The following is a 16251-nucleotide window of genomic DNA, read 5'->3' as shown; positions in this document are numbered from 1 at the left end:
AGCGATTGGACTCCCCAGTGTGGGGGGAGATTAAGACTCCCGAAACATTGAAGAAGGCAGGGCAGACATGATTGTTTTATTCATTAAGTATTGTTGCGTGCCCGGGCGACAGCAACCAGACCCTGCTGAAAGAAATATTTGAGTTATATATTTTATTGTTTTGTGAAAGCGAAAACTTGATGTCACTTTGGGAGATATAACGAAATATAATTTCGTTTCCGATGCCAACCAATGCTGATTCATGGTTGTTTGGTTTCTAAGTGCAGTACCAGACCGAAAGGTCACAGGGTTAACGTTTTGATCGTGAGACCGAAGAATATAAGTCTCCCACTGAGGTGACGTAATTAGTTGTGATTGGTCCAGTAATCGGCCTCGACCCACACCGTCACCTCACTACATAAACGATTCCCCGCGCCGAAACCTGGCAAACCGAGCAGGTCGAGCTGAGATTTTGAGAGAATCAAATACCACATCTAAGGTCGTCGCCCACCTCTCTTCCCCGTATATTTCCACCGCCATCTCGAGAGTGACGAATCAATCTATTGTTATTTTTTTGGCCCAGTGGAGTCTGGTAAAATACGGACAAATGTATATCCATAATTCTATGTATTATTATTAGCCAGTAGAATAGTTAAGCGAGTCTGTCTTTCTTTTGTGTGCATGAGATTATTATACTTCCAGTGTGACAGATCGACGAAGCACCGTCATATCAACCAAAAGGTGAAAGAGATTCCGACCAAATCGATCAACGGGTCCTACTACGATGAGATACCTAATGAAGAATCTCCTGTGAAGGACGAGCACGGGTCAAATTTGGGTGACCTGCGACGGGGATAGCTTCACATGTGGAGCCGGTTAACCAGTATCGGACCACATTTTGTTCTGTGACCGAGGATAGTCCATAATTTCATAAATCTTTTCATCTTTTAATGTAATCTTTCCTCTTCTTTGCTTCATCTTGCCGGATTCATTCTTTCATAATTTATAAATCTAATAGCTGGCCGTCCGGCGTTGCCCGATTGTACAATACGCTTACACATGACACTTTCATTGATTCAGATGACGTATGTAATTTTTAACCAATATTCTATTCATTATTATATATTACGAGGAATAATTTACCCCGTGGTATAATTCGTAAAAATAAATAAATATAAATAAAATAAATAAATAAAATAAATAATACAATAAATAAATAACATAAATAAATAACATAAATAAATAAATGAATAAAATAAATAAATAAACAAATAAAATACATGCATAAATAAAATAAATAAATAAATAAAATAAATAAATAAAACAAATGAATAAAAAACAAAAAATACATAAATAAATGAAATAAATAAAATAAATAAAAAATAAAATAAATAAAATCAATAAATAAAATTAATAAATAAAAAATAAGTAAATATAAATAAATGAATGAATAAATAAAAAATAAGATAAATAAAAAATAAATTAAATAGATAAATATATAAAATAAATAAATAAAGTAAATAAATAAAATAAATAAATAAATAAAATAAATGAATAAATAAAATAAATAAATAAAATAAACAAATAAATAAAATAAAATAAATAAATTAAAAAATAAATAAAAAATAAATAAATAAAATAAATAAATGAAATAAATAAATCAAAAAATAAAACAAATAAATACATCAAAAAATAAAATAAATAAATAAAAAATAAAGTAAATAAAATAAATAAATTTAAAAAATCAATAAAAAAAGAATTAATGATAATGCCATTCCTCAAATTCCGTCTGTGTTTGTTTACAATATCACGTCAGCTGATATTTTGGCTTAACGTTCGAAAACATAGTATTTTCTATTTACAAATAAAATGGAGGAATTTTAACGAGGAAATATTTTACGTAACACCGACCGGTGCAACTTAAATTATTCCCCCTGTAAAAATTCTGCTTATTTATCGAGAGTAGAAAAACTCTTTTTAATATCGATTTTGTCGATTTACGATACTAATCTGATGATTGCCTGTACAAAACATACAGACATATAAATTAACTTTGTGTGAAATGTTCAAAAGATAGGCTCAGCTGTTTCGGGATCTCTAATAAAGGAAGGAAGCAGGTACAAAATGGCTTTCATATAATAGTAGATAGATAGTGATTAGATATAAATTTGTCTACGTATAAAGTATATCCAATAGGACGACTATGAATATAGCGTCTGCGTTGAGCACACCACATAAACATCTATCTATAATCCTCGTCACACTTGACCATTTGAACTTCTTCGAAAAGACTAACCATGCTACTTTCAACTTCATGACCCTATTTCCCTGTCATTGAATTATTGTTATGACCTTATTAGTGCAAGTCACTTAAATCAAATAACTTTCTTACAGAAATGAATCATCAATTAGCGACTCTGACGCCTACAGAGAAGTAGAATGTAAAGCCGCCATGTTTATTGATCTGGAACCTAGATTCGTTTACGGAAGTATCAGGCCGGTGCAAAAGCTTTTGCAAGTTTAAAATATTGTCTTTTGAAAATGTTTATTCATAACAATAGCGCGTTTTGTTTTTTGTTTTTTTCACTGCAACTTGGATCAAACCGTCAACTTGCTCATATGAACTGTCGATATTTCCTACCGACGAGTGGGGGGGGGAAGAAAAGACGTTTAGCTTGCAACGAAAAATTACCTCGTTGCTTACAAGCAAACGTATTCTTGTAAATATAACGCGCTGTTAACAGTTGTCGTACCGGTCTGATAGATCTCTAACAAAGACAAGAACAAACTACAACAACAACCTACAAAGGTGACTCTTTTTATAGTCTCAATCTCTCGTTCAGCGAGATTGAAACGAGACTGGAATGTCTATTTAAGCTATAAGGAATAGACATCCTATTTTCTTCATTAACAAACACCAGGCCGGGCCGTTCACAGCCATGAGTGTCTTTCCCTTCCCACCGAGCCACCCTCGGTAAGTCAATCAATTTAATTATCACAGAACATTTATTTAGGTTTTGATATGTTACATTTTTAACGCGGGTTCACAATCCATTCGTTATGTTAAGCACACGTCATCTAAACTCTCTACCTGATAATTCTTCGTTCAAACTTCTATGTTTAACATTCCAGATCAATATGAACTTGAACAAATACAATAAGGGCATGGCGATGGTTGCTGCAAGGAAGGTGGGCTCCCTCTATCGTGCTAGAGTACTATTCATGCCTGAGAATATCCTGCCCCTCTATAAGATCACTATTCTGTCATGCCTGGAGTATTGTTGCTACATCTGCGTTAGTGCATCTTCCACTAGTCCCCCCTCTTGGATATGCTCCAAAATTGAGTCTCCAATCTTAAAGGTCCCGCTTGGTCAATTAGGCACCAATATATGTCCCATCGTTGCAATGATGCATCTCCCCGCCTGTTTTACAAGTATTTTCATGGAATGTGATCTGATAAAGTCATTGCACTTGTGCACCATCCACGTACCTATCCCCGAGCGATCCGCTTACCAACAAAACTACAGTCATTCATTGCCCTAAATGTCAGAAAGCGTTCCACTTTAATAACTTCTTCCTTGGAACAGGTAAACATTGGAATCCCTGCTTCTCTAACCGTACTCATATGTAAAAGTCCAACGGTAACAGAAACAAATATTTTTTTTAATCTGCCTTAGCACATATAGCCACTTAGATATCAGGGGCTACAAATTTGGGTTATGCTTGTAATGCATTTGATGCAATGTTTTCTTAGCAAAACTTATAACTTTTTTTATTCAAGTTATTAACGCATACGTAGTTTCTTTCCCATCTTGACCGGAAATAATCCCTTTTTTACTTTAATATTTATTCCCATCACCCCAAAACAGCACATATAGCAACTTAGATATCAGGGGCTACAAATTGGGGGCATGCTTGTTTGGGGGTGAGGGGAATGAGAAACAGAAAGAATTTTTATTAATAATTTTTGGACCAAGCGATCAACCGAGGTTCTAGGCAAGGATAATATACAGAATAGGGTAAAATATCACAACTAATTTTTTCTAGAAAGTAGTTCGTCTGTCTGAAAACGAGCATTATCATGATGGGAGACGTTTTCTTCATATTAACGTAAAAAAAGGATTATTTCCGGTCAAGATGGGAAAGAAGCTACGTATGCGGTAATGCCTTGAATGAAAAGTTATAAGTGTTGCTAAGAAAACATTGCACCAAATGCATTACAATCATTCTAAACTAGCGGGACTTGCGGAAATTCCATGGGGGAGTAATTCATTCATAATATATTGATGTTGGCAGCATGTAGATGTTCCGCGTAAATGGAGCCGCTCTAATATTATTGTACCTATTTACAATGCCTCCCCACGGGACAGAGTTAGACACCAGGGTCGGTTTTTTAACGTGGAGAAAAGGTACAAGAATAAAAATTGTCTCAGTCGTGAAGGATTTCTCTTCCGCCGAAAGAGAACAAGAAATGGAAGTGCAGCATCTGAAGAACAGATACTACACTTTGATCTTGTTTATATATTTTATTGCTTTTAAAAATTTTGAAAATACAATTAAGTAAAAAACAAAAGATTTTTAAACAACAAAATTAGGCACAAGGCCCTACAAGAAATTGGGGAGGGGAAGGGTTCAGGGTCTTTGTGACTAAAGTGATTAAAAGTAATAAATGTAGACTTTGGAGTCTTAATCTTGACTGGCAACATTTACCAAAATAACTCATTCACTCTATGGATCTTAATCTAACTAATAAATCCCCAGCGTTTAAGAGTCAAAAACAAATTTCCAATTTATAAACAGTTGTCTGTGTGTTTGTGTATGCATTTTTTTTAATTTTGTGTGTGTGTGTGCATGTTTGAAAAAATAAAATTCAATTTCATTAGAAAATAAAAAGTTTTCGAATTAAGAGTAATATTGTTCGTGGAGTGGGGAAAACTAATCAAAAGTGTTCATATTAAAAACAAAAAATAAATCCTACTGGGTTGTTAGTGAGCCCCCCCCCTGTACTAATCTAGGTGACTAGACCCCCCCCCACACTGTTTTCCGGGGAACCGAAAACAAGCAGGGCGATACCTAATAGGGATTGGGGAAAATACCTTAATGGAAGTGGGAGAAAACAAAGCAACGGGTGGAGGTGAGTTGGAAGGTGACCTTTGAATGGGGGAGTGATCGGGGATGTTGAAAAAACAAGGATGTGGCACAAAGGGGATGGGCAGACTCAGAGGTTCTCTAGTACCAAAAAATAAAATCAGGAACAGGATCCCATTTGTACCACCAGTCAAGAGTCTTCTTAAAATGACTTAGCTAGAACTTAAGCGGGATGGGTTCCAAAGGACCCAGCACCGCCCGTGCCATGCTTAAGGAGGGAACACGTAAGGTAAACTTGGCTCCTCGACGGATGCACAAACTAGTGCTGTGCACCCACCTCTTGTCAAATTCCACTCTAGGCAACCTCCTCCAATCGCATCTGATCTTTACTATCAAATTTTTAAAGTAAACGATCAGATCCCGATCCGGAACAGATGTCGCTTCGCGGACCAACTTGAGGCGCGTGATCCAAATCACCATGCGCGCTACTGCCAGGATCGCCAGGAAAACCATTCTTTTCTCCCTGGGGAACAGCGACTCCATGTTGTACACAAAATAACCTTCGTCGAGATCGAGCGGACATTGGGTATCGATGCGAGCCGTTACCCCCCCCCCCCCCCCGACGTACTCCAATAAGGGGTGGATCCGGCTGCAACTAAAAAACGCGTGCCCGATCGTTTCGGGCTCGCGTTCGTCACAGCGCGGACAGAAGCCCCTCGTATGTTCTTTATACCGGCAGAGTTCGTCGAGAAGGGGCATCGCGTTTCGGACCAGTCGCCAGGTGAGGGAAAATTCCGAGTTGTTCAGAATCTCCCGTCCCGGCGCCCAACTCCAATGAGAACGGACAACCCCCATCGACCATCCCATTCGCCTACAAAGTGGATCCTTCGCGGTACCCTCCACTAGTTCCCGATATAGTTTCTTTCTTGGCTGATCGAGGACACTGGTCCCCGGCAAAGCTCTAAGAGCGGTCCGGCATTCGGAGAAGAACTTAGCCTCCCCCCTCGGTCTACGACGACCTTCTACCAAGGGGTTGGGTTTGAGATTGGGAAACCTTGACCAAAAGGCCAAGTAAATAGTTCTAATATTATTGTAGCTCTTTTGTTTAAACTGTATGGATCGGTTCTGTGACATTTATTATTCCTAATATTCATAAATTACATTCTTGACAAGATTGCCTCCGATATGGATATATTTCCGGTTATACCACGCTCTGTAACAAACTTGAGCGGAAAACAAATAAACACATGTATAAGGTAGTGACTAAAACCTTAGGTAAAGGCCCAATTCTAGTGGAATAGTTACGTAAATGGACGGTAACATTCTAAGCTTCTTTCCTTTAATAATCACACAAGTATTTCCAATCAATGATACGTTTTCGTAACATTACCCTATGTGAAAGTACTTTGTTAAAACTCCTTGGCTTAAAATTTACAGGAAAAATGAATCAGGACAAAAACATTGATGCCCTTGCCCAGGCCGCTACGAATAAGTTTACCTTTTTCGAGAGGGCTAGATTACCCACATCCGAGATACCCTGTACCTCTACAAAGTCCCTATTCGCTCATGCATGGAGTATTCTTGCCAGATCTTGGCTTGTGCATCTGTCACTATTCTATAGCTTCTAAACAGGATTAAAAATAAAAAGATCGCCAACCTTATACGTCGGGCACGAATAACTGACTCGTACATCTTTTCGCCTAAATGTTGTATCGCTGTGGCTGTTTTACAAGTATTTCAAGGGAATATACTCTGCAAAAATCAAAGCACTTAAACCTTCGAGGAAAATAGCGCTAACAGACTCGACAAGCCGCAAAATCCCACGCGAACAATGTAGACATATCTATGTGCCGGAAAACATTCTAGTCAAATAGTTTCTTTCCCTCCAACTGCTAGACTTTGGAATTCCGTCTATTAACCCTACCTACCTGACTGTACGGAGATGCAACTTTGAGCAGAACTATCTACATAGTTTCAATGTAATGTTTGCTGTACATTGTTTGAAGAGAAATAATCATAGAAAAAAATTGTTACTTTGGAATTCCCTCCCTGATCTTTGCTTCTATGAATCTACTGACATGAATAATAACGAAAGAAAAACATTACGTATAGCTAATCGATACAGGTATAATTAATAACTAATGCTAAAACCCAGTTTTTGTCGGGATTTAAAAAAAAAATCTGTTGTAAATGAATAATTATTCAAAACTAACAGGGGTGTCCGCCGTTGCCCAGTTGTAAAACACGCTTCAATAATATATAAAAAAAAATTGTAACTTGGGTCCCATCAGCCAAAATCAAAACCAAAAGCACAACACAGAATAAATAAAAAAACATGGAGTTAAAGAGTAAGGCAGGTATATTGATTTTTTTTTTTTAATGAATTTGTTTCAATATTCTTTATTTACAATCCAAGTTCGACTTTCGAACGCCAAGTATCGAAAAATTGGTTTGAAACATTAATTCCTTCGCCCTCAACTGGGCACTTTTTTCTACATGGAGGAGTTGCTTTTTCCACGCATATTTTCGAAAGTCATCCCCTTTTTTTCGATTGACTAGCCTTAATTTTAACCTTCACTACTTCCGGTTTTGCGATGGACGCAACAGCAAAGATGTCACGCTTTTCTCACGTTCTTTCCCTCCTTCGCGGTACGCGTTCTTGCCTGCTTACCCACTACCATTTTTTTTTAATTTGCTCACAACACACCTCCAAACATCCGGGCAACGCCGGGCACTAAGACTAATCTCTATATAAATAAAATGAACTCATTTTTCCCGTCTGATTTTGACATTAATAGGATTAAAAATCAAGATATTTCATGCAAATATAATATGCACAAACGGCAGAACAATATCTGAGGTGTGTTATAGGCTTATTATTTCTCAAATTCATCGATAATATTAGATTTCTATACTTTTTCTGCTGAGAAGTCACGGCCAAAATCGGTTAAGATCAATGGAAGTGGTAAAATATTTTCTCTCTAATAAATTCCTTCTCCCCCTGCCACCACTTAACACCGTTTGGGGATCGTTCACAAGGAACAGTTGAGAAGAGAACACCGGTTTGGCTTCGTAGTTCTTTCATGTGAAGTTATTTAAAATCACTAAACTAAGCTGCAGTGCTCTGTGGCGTAGTGGTTAGCGTGCTGGACAATTCACATTATATTTTCACGTTCGCGCCGACCTATCGTAGTCGTTTTTTTTTTTTTTTTTTTTTCCTAAACAACTGGAATGGACTTTTCTTGGTGGCCGAACTGTTAACGTTGCAGATGTTTTTTTTTTTTTTCACACTTTATTTTCCTACTTTTACTCATGACTCCGGGTTTGATCCTTCCTACTTACCTACCATAACATTTTTAAAACTCCCCCCCCGTCCCGGAAACAAACACTCGGGCAACGCCGGATACCCCTGCTAGTGTCATATAAAATAAAATAAGAAAACGGATTGCTGGTGATTGAACCTTCAATTCTACTGCTAATAGTAATTCACGGGAACAACAGTTCGATCAGTGCGAGCATTCTGAAAGCGTAGTAAACCAACAATATGTACTTTTATACGCGAGGGTATGTCAGCTCAATCAACGCATGCGCGAAGAAATGATATAGCTGGGATGATAATTTCGCTGTACGATTTCTAAGTTGTAATTTCTTTCAATGTTGAACCCTTAGAAACTCTGTAAGTCGGCTAAAGACTAAGAAAAACGCGGCTCAAAAAATGCAAGCGTGAGAGCTGCCTCGTAATACTCTGCTGCTTTTCCTCTTGGAGAATATAGAGTTTGAAAAAATGGAGTAAGAAAGACAGACAGGCAGACATAGTGAGTTTTATACATAAGACTGTATTTATTATGTTGAAGTTTTACTTATATAGTTACTTATGTTTACTTATATAGTTACTTATATTTGCGTATATATATATATACATATATATATATATATATACATATATACACACATTAAACGAATCCTTACGTTGCTACTTTCATCTCAGTTTCCATTTAGTAAATAAGCGAGATAAGCATGTACTATTGTGCTTCATAAAGAATTCTCCATATTTGTAAACGTTTTGAATTCATAGGTATTGTCGTCAAATTACTAAATTAAAACCGACGAATTCATTTCGAAATTTTCGTAAAAACGTTTAAGAGTATTTTTTTAAATTATATTTTCACCCCAAACAAGGCGCATTGCCACTTTGGTGTAGGGGGTTACTATCATGGGCAGCAACTACTGGGGCACTATGTCTGGATTTGGGCAGCAAGATGTCGGTTCACGTTGCATTTGAACGTCAGTACAGTTAGGGAAGCAGGAACTTGGAATGGAATTCCAGAGTCTAACGGTTCTGGGGAAGGAACTACTGGATTAGAAAGATCTTTTACATCTAGGGATCTCTACTGTGTGGGGGTCGGATTTAGCTGCCTGCCGGGTTTGTCGAGGGTGTCTACGTCATGGGGGCACAAGTGATTGCAGTTCGTCAGAGCATTCATTATTAAAATACTTGTAGAACAGGCAGAGGGATACAACATTTCGTCGATGGGACAGAGGCTGAAGCTTAGATGCCAGTTCAGGGCCTATTAGATTGGCGACTCTTTTTTGAACCTTGTCTAGGAGCGAGAGACTAGTAGCAGATGCACCAGCCCAAATGTGACAACAATACTCCCTACATGGGCGAATGGTGGCCTTATAGAGGTACAGGATGCTTTCAGGTGTCAGTAGTTTTCTAGCACGGTAGAGAGAGCCTACCTTTTTCGTAGCGACGCTGGCAATGTTTTCAATATAATTGTTCCAACTCATGTTTTCTGTGAACGTTAGGGCAAGTAGTTTGAAAGATGTACTCTCAGACAGGGAGTAACTGGCCATTGCTATTGGTGGCAGAGAAGGTTTCTTGTAGTTATTGAAGGAAACCAGTTTAGTCTTGGCAGCATTGAATGTGACCATGCATTTATGTCCCCATTCCACTACAGATTGGAGGTCATCCTCTAGTGTTTAGTGTATTTTAATATATTCTATTCTTCGAGGTATCTGACGCCAATATTAACAATCATTTCAGCCTCGATATATAAAGTATTTCCACAAGATTAGTCTATTCATATCTACATGAAGCCACTTTAATCTTTCTATGGAATTCGCTCCAGACAAGGCATGAAGCCACTTGAATTTCTTTATAGAAAAATCACGTACATTGATCAAATTATTATCATCATTTCTTATCTATCACATTTATAAAAGCAGATACATTTATCAAATAATGCTGACTGCTTAAATGTCACATTCTAAAAATCACGTAAACTGATAAGGTAATGTTTAATGTTTCTTTGTCACATCTTAAAAATCACAGACATTGTTGTACAATACCTGGTACGTTCAAAATCACTTTCATTTTTCTCATTGTTTTATACGGTCCCGGGCAAAGCCGTGTAGCCCTGTAAGTATCCTATAAAATCGAGAGTACGTTAAATTATTTTATATGTATATTTACATTACTTATGTCTGACTATATATATATATATATATATATATATGTGTGTGTTTGTGTTTGTGTGTGTGTGTGTGTGTGTGTGTGTGTGTGTGTGTGTGTGTGTGTGTGTGCAGGATTTTTTCTTTCGTCTTGGTCCGCGGGTAGGTAAATTATTTTAAATATGTGTTGTACATTACCCGTCCCGTTGGGAGATAAAATTATTCCACACACGTGCTGTAAATTCCTTATCCTAGGGAAGGTACAATGATTTCATACATATTTTGTGTTATACCGGTCCGAGGGCATGTAAAATATTCTTCTGCTTGAGATAGCAAATGAGATATATATATATATAAAAAAATTCTCTTTCCTCAAATAATAGGTACGTTCAAAATCACTTTCATTTTTCTCATTGTTTTATACGGTCCCGGGCAAAGCCGTGTAGCCCTGTAAGTATCCTATAAAGTCAATGATTCAATTGTTGGCATAACTTTTTCTAATATTTTCCTTGTAAGAATTATTTATAGAAAGATATCGTTACTTACGGGGGGGCACGAGAAGATGCCAACATCCTAATCAAAAGTGAGTTTTGTGGAAGAAACTTGATCAAAACTTGGATCATTCAGATCCTCAATCCATATCGTTAATTACGAGAAAATATGAACTTAGAAATCTTACATCGTTGAATTCTGCTTGACTTGTAGGTGTTTCAAAAACAACACTGAAACTAGGCCAGTCAGTTGCTAGTAACGTGTTTCCTTTTTCATTCCCTCTATTTACTATGTAAGATCAAGTCGGTGTTTTTCTCGAGTTTTTGTCATTGATGGCTCTTTTTTATTCTGGTTTGCCAGTTTTTTTTATTGTTGTTGAATCGTTACAGCATATTGTTAAGAACAAGAAAATATAATCCGATTTAATTCCCTCTAGCAAATACTTTGTCTCGGTTGGAATTATATAACCTTTTTGCTCATGTGCGATTATAGGTTGTCTTACTCTTACGCACTCTAGTAATTTGTTGGTCTAATCAATCTTAATATATTAATGTGTTTAATGAAGCATGTTCTACTTTTCAATCCTCTAGAATATGAATTGCCTTCTTCGCAGAGAGAAGATTTGCTTTTGCGAGGTGGTGAACTAGAGCGGATATGATTATTTTATTCCTTAATTTATCAACGGTATGCCAGGGTGACAGAGAAAACCCCTGCTGAGAGAAAAGATTACGATTTGTGACTTTCGTTTTTATTAAAAAAAAAAATCAACAAACAATCTCATTTTGGAAGTTTGTACTCCCAAATAAGTAATGACTCGGGGTTCTGGAAAAAGTATAATTCAAGTGCCGTGATTCAACCTGGAGATAACGGGGTTGACCCTATTGGGTTATGAGAAACGTTAGCAGATCAACAGGTGCACTCGTGGGGGGACTCCCCCTGGCATGACGTTGTTTGGTATGATTGGTCCAGGAAACAACAGTTAGCGAGACAGTTGAGCTTGCAATTTTGAGACAGAGCAACTTGTATAGAATCGTCACACCTCTCTCTCTCTCTCTCTCTCTCTCTCTCTCTCTCCACGCCAACCTCACCGTTATATCGGAAGAGATAAGTGAAATCTAACTATAAATTTTGTAAAGTCGGATATTATTGCAGAGTGTACTATACAGACAATTGTATATATTTATATATATTTGAAAAATTTTCGGGGGTACACAATTTAATAAAGGCTAAATACAGACCAATCACCATAATGATTGTGGTGGTGGCACCCACTTATTTACATATGTGGATAATATTACACATAAATAGCAAGACCCGGTTAGTCTGAGTGTGTGTTAACCAGAAGCCACCGAAGGCCGAGCCGAGAGTAGATATGTTCTCCATCCAATACTCTCTTACCTGACAACCATTATGTAAATATACTGTAAATATACTTTACCTAATACACTTCTTGTTGATCTACTTTTGTTTGTTGAGTCTTCATTTGTATTGCCTTATACGTTATTTGGTTCAACCTGCAAACATAACAGTTGGTGACGAAGATGAACGTCAAACATAACAATGATTTAAAAAAATAAGAAATAAAAATAAAGGTTAGCAAACCAGGTTTCGTTTCTAGCTCAACAGAGCTATATCGAGGAAAATATGATTTTTAAAAAAGCCACGAATATGACGGCGGGGGGGAGGAACAATAGGAAAATAAACGGGGGAAAATTACATAGAGACTAAATTAAGTCTTAAAAGATTCTCTTTTTGCTTGCAAAGAGAAGGTCCCAAGGGCGAGTGCCACTTACTCAAGATCGTAAACATGCCAGCACTAAAGTTCGTGGCACACACATGGTTATTTAGAAGATGGTCGCAAATCGCAAAACCATACGTATTATTCAGCACATCAGAGGGTGAAAAAGGTGCATAACGAATCTTAGATGGTACATGTTGTTCCAAACGGAAATCTAATCTTTGCGATGTTCGCCAAACATAGTGCGCACTGCAACTACATTTAAGGACTTAATTTAGTCTCTATGTAATTTCTCCTCCGTTTATTTTGCGTTTCATCCCCCTCCCGCTACATTCATGACTTTTTTAAAATCGTATTTTCCTCGGTTTAGGTCTGTTGAGCAAGGAACGAAACCTGGTTAGCTAACCTTTATTTTCATTTTTTATGTTTTTTTAAATCATCATGTTGATTTGTCTGTATTTAGCCATTAATACATATATATATATATATATATATATATATATATATATATATATATATATATATATATATAGTCATTATATATATATGTGTGTATAATTTTACCTGAAAATTAATGAGTAGAGTAGAAGAACTGAGTTTTTTTGTGTGTGCATAGAATCGTCTTTCTGATGAAGGACGAATTGTGAATCTTTCTTTTAGCATACGACAGACCGGCGAGGCGAGTGCATATCAACCATTCCGCGAGAAGCACCGATGAACACCCGGCCGAAAAATGAAATCAAACCAGCGCGTAAACGGGGATTTGCCGCACGAAGAATTCAAACCTAGTAGTTGTTGACTAAAATACTGACTTGAAAGATCAAAGGGTCACAAAAAATCAACAGGATGAGGAACTTAAAATGATTTCTGATATCCTCTCCAAGTATGAGTAACCTTTTTTAGATTATTATGTCTGTTATGCGAAGTAAGATTTTTCTTAAACTAATGTTCAAACCGTGAGTGAATGTCCAATATATCTTCCGGATCTGTAAGTGAGAAATTTTCAAAACAAATCAGCTCAACGGTTCAAAAATGTTATTTTGCTTAGAATGTGCGCGTTTTGTCCTCCACAAAAACTTTAATGCTGTCCTCTCGAAAAAAAGATCTACGCCAAATAATAATAATAATAATAATAATAATAATAATAATTATTATTATTATTATTATTATTATTATTATTATTATTATTATGAAAAGCGACTGAGGAAGGTAATCAAGGCCAAAGGCTAAACAATTGATTATTAAATAAATCGTGCCAATAATTTTGAACAAGGGTTTTTTGCAATTATGTTTGTTGTTCCTTTGTTATTTATTTTTTTCTAAAATCCGATTGCTGCATCGGAAAGGCCAGTTAAAAATACATTATATACTTTGTTATTTTCTTTAATTTAATCCCTTTTTTAGAATTTATTAGACAAAATTTAACTTTTATTTTACCGTGCCAATAAATATTATCATCACTGTATATATATATATATATATATATATATATATATATATATATATATATATATATATATATATATATACTCCTCATCTTGAGTTGAGCATATTGAGAAGTGATACACGAATTACCATTAGCGTATAAAGCAATGCTCTTTGTGTAAACAAATCGAGCTTAGGTATTTAGGACGATGTCAAAACATCGTTAATTCACGACTCGCAAAACAGCCGCCGATTAGCGTAATGGTTAGGAGCCTTAAATGTCGTATAGGCAGTCGGGTTTCAATCCTAGCATGAGGTAGTTGCCTCTTAAGTCGCACTGATGAGCTGTGAAACAGCGGAACAGTACCGTATGTGGATGACTATATATATATATATATATATATATATATATATATATATATATATATATACGTATATATGTGTATGGATATATATGTATATATATATGTATGTATATATATATGTATGTGTATATATGTATATATATATATGTATGGATGTATATGTATGCATATATATGTATAAATAAGTATGTATATATACATTTATTTATATGTATATATCTCTATGTATATCTATATATATATATTTATACATACATATATATATATATATATATATATATATATATATATATATAATTATTTACCTGTGCTGGAAGGTTTTTATTTTAAATTTTACACAATTATGCAAAATGTAATAACTATGCACAAAGAGCACTAAGCGTAATAATGAAATACAATTAATACTCTTTTAGGAAACAACAAAAATAGGTAAGTTATTGTATTAACGTTCTCGCTTCAAAGGTGTATGCAATTTATTTTACCTTCGTGTAGTCGGTAGCATGTTCATGACTGGGTATATACGGCATAATCACGTGACACACCTCGTAATATCACGGAAGTTAAGTAACGTTGAGCCTGGTTTCTTCCAGAAGGGCGACGATTTGTTAATACTATGCGCTGTATGTACTCTCCGTTTATCTCGGCATTTATCTCCAGTCGTTCTCTACTTACACTTAACTTGCCACTGGTATTTAATAATGTCAACTCAGGAGAAGTCTGGTTGGTGAATCCGCATCTTCTGCCACTAAAATTTCACGCGCAGCAACTCCTTTGTTTGTATTCCTATTCTGTAAACAAATTGAAGGAGCCTTTTTTAAATATTCCCAAATCTTTTAGAATAATTTTTACATGTGGCGTTCTGGATATGATATAAGTGTAGTATCTGTTCTGATACTACACCTGTTAATTTGGCATTAGCCAATGGAGGTGGAAACCTTTCTATACTAGAAGTTTTATTTATGCCTGCTTCCAAAGTGCCCCTGTTTGGGGCGATGGTTTCACACCCTATTATTTTTTTCACCTAGAACGTCGAAACTTTGGATTTTCTCATCTGGGTTCCTGCTTCCCCAATTGTACTGACATGCCGAAGTTCATTGTAATGTAAACAGACATCTTGCTGCTCAATTTCTGTTGAAGGTCGATTGAACACATGGAACAAATAACTACAACACAGAAGTAAAGTAGAATATGTAGCAAAATCCCACCCCTACACAGTAGAGCTACCTACATATAAGAAATCTTCCTACTCTATTAATTTCTTTCCTAGAACGTCGAAACTTTGGATTTTCTTTTCCGGGTTCCTGCTTCCCCAGTTGTACTGACATGCCGAAGTTCATTGTAATGTAAACAGGCATCTTGCTGCTCAATTCCTGTTGAAGGTCGGTTGAACCCATGGAACAACACAGAAGTAAAATAGAACAGATATATTGAAAGCAATACAGTATATACAAATAAGTACATAGCGTCCATTGGTATAGTCGTGGGGAGACCGTTCTTGGAGAAGGTGTCGGCTGAGTGGTCGTAAACTCTCGATCTCATGTATCTGTGAGTCTCTTGTTGGGTCTCTAATATCTTTACGGTACCAACCATATTTATATAGTTGACACTCCACGTATGGTAATTAGGTAGATCCTACCACAACCCCCCCCCAAGCCTTGGAGTCCCTTTTGGAGTTAAAATGGCTTCATATAGGGAATGGTGATTATGGGG

Source organism: Euprymna scolopes, chromosome 41 (genome assembly GCF_053919585.1).
Source record: "Euprymna scolopes isolate OS-2025 chromosome 41, ASM5391958v1, whole genome shotgun sequence".
NCBI lineage: Eukaryota > Metazoa > Mollusca > Cephalopoda > Sepiida > Sepiolidae > Euprymna > Euprymna scolopes.
This window is presented reverse-complemented; position numbering follows the sequence as displayed.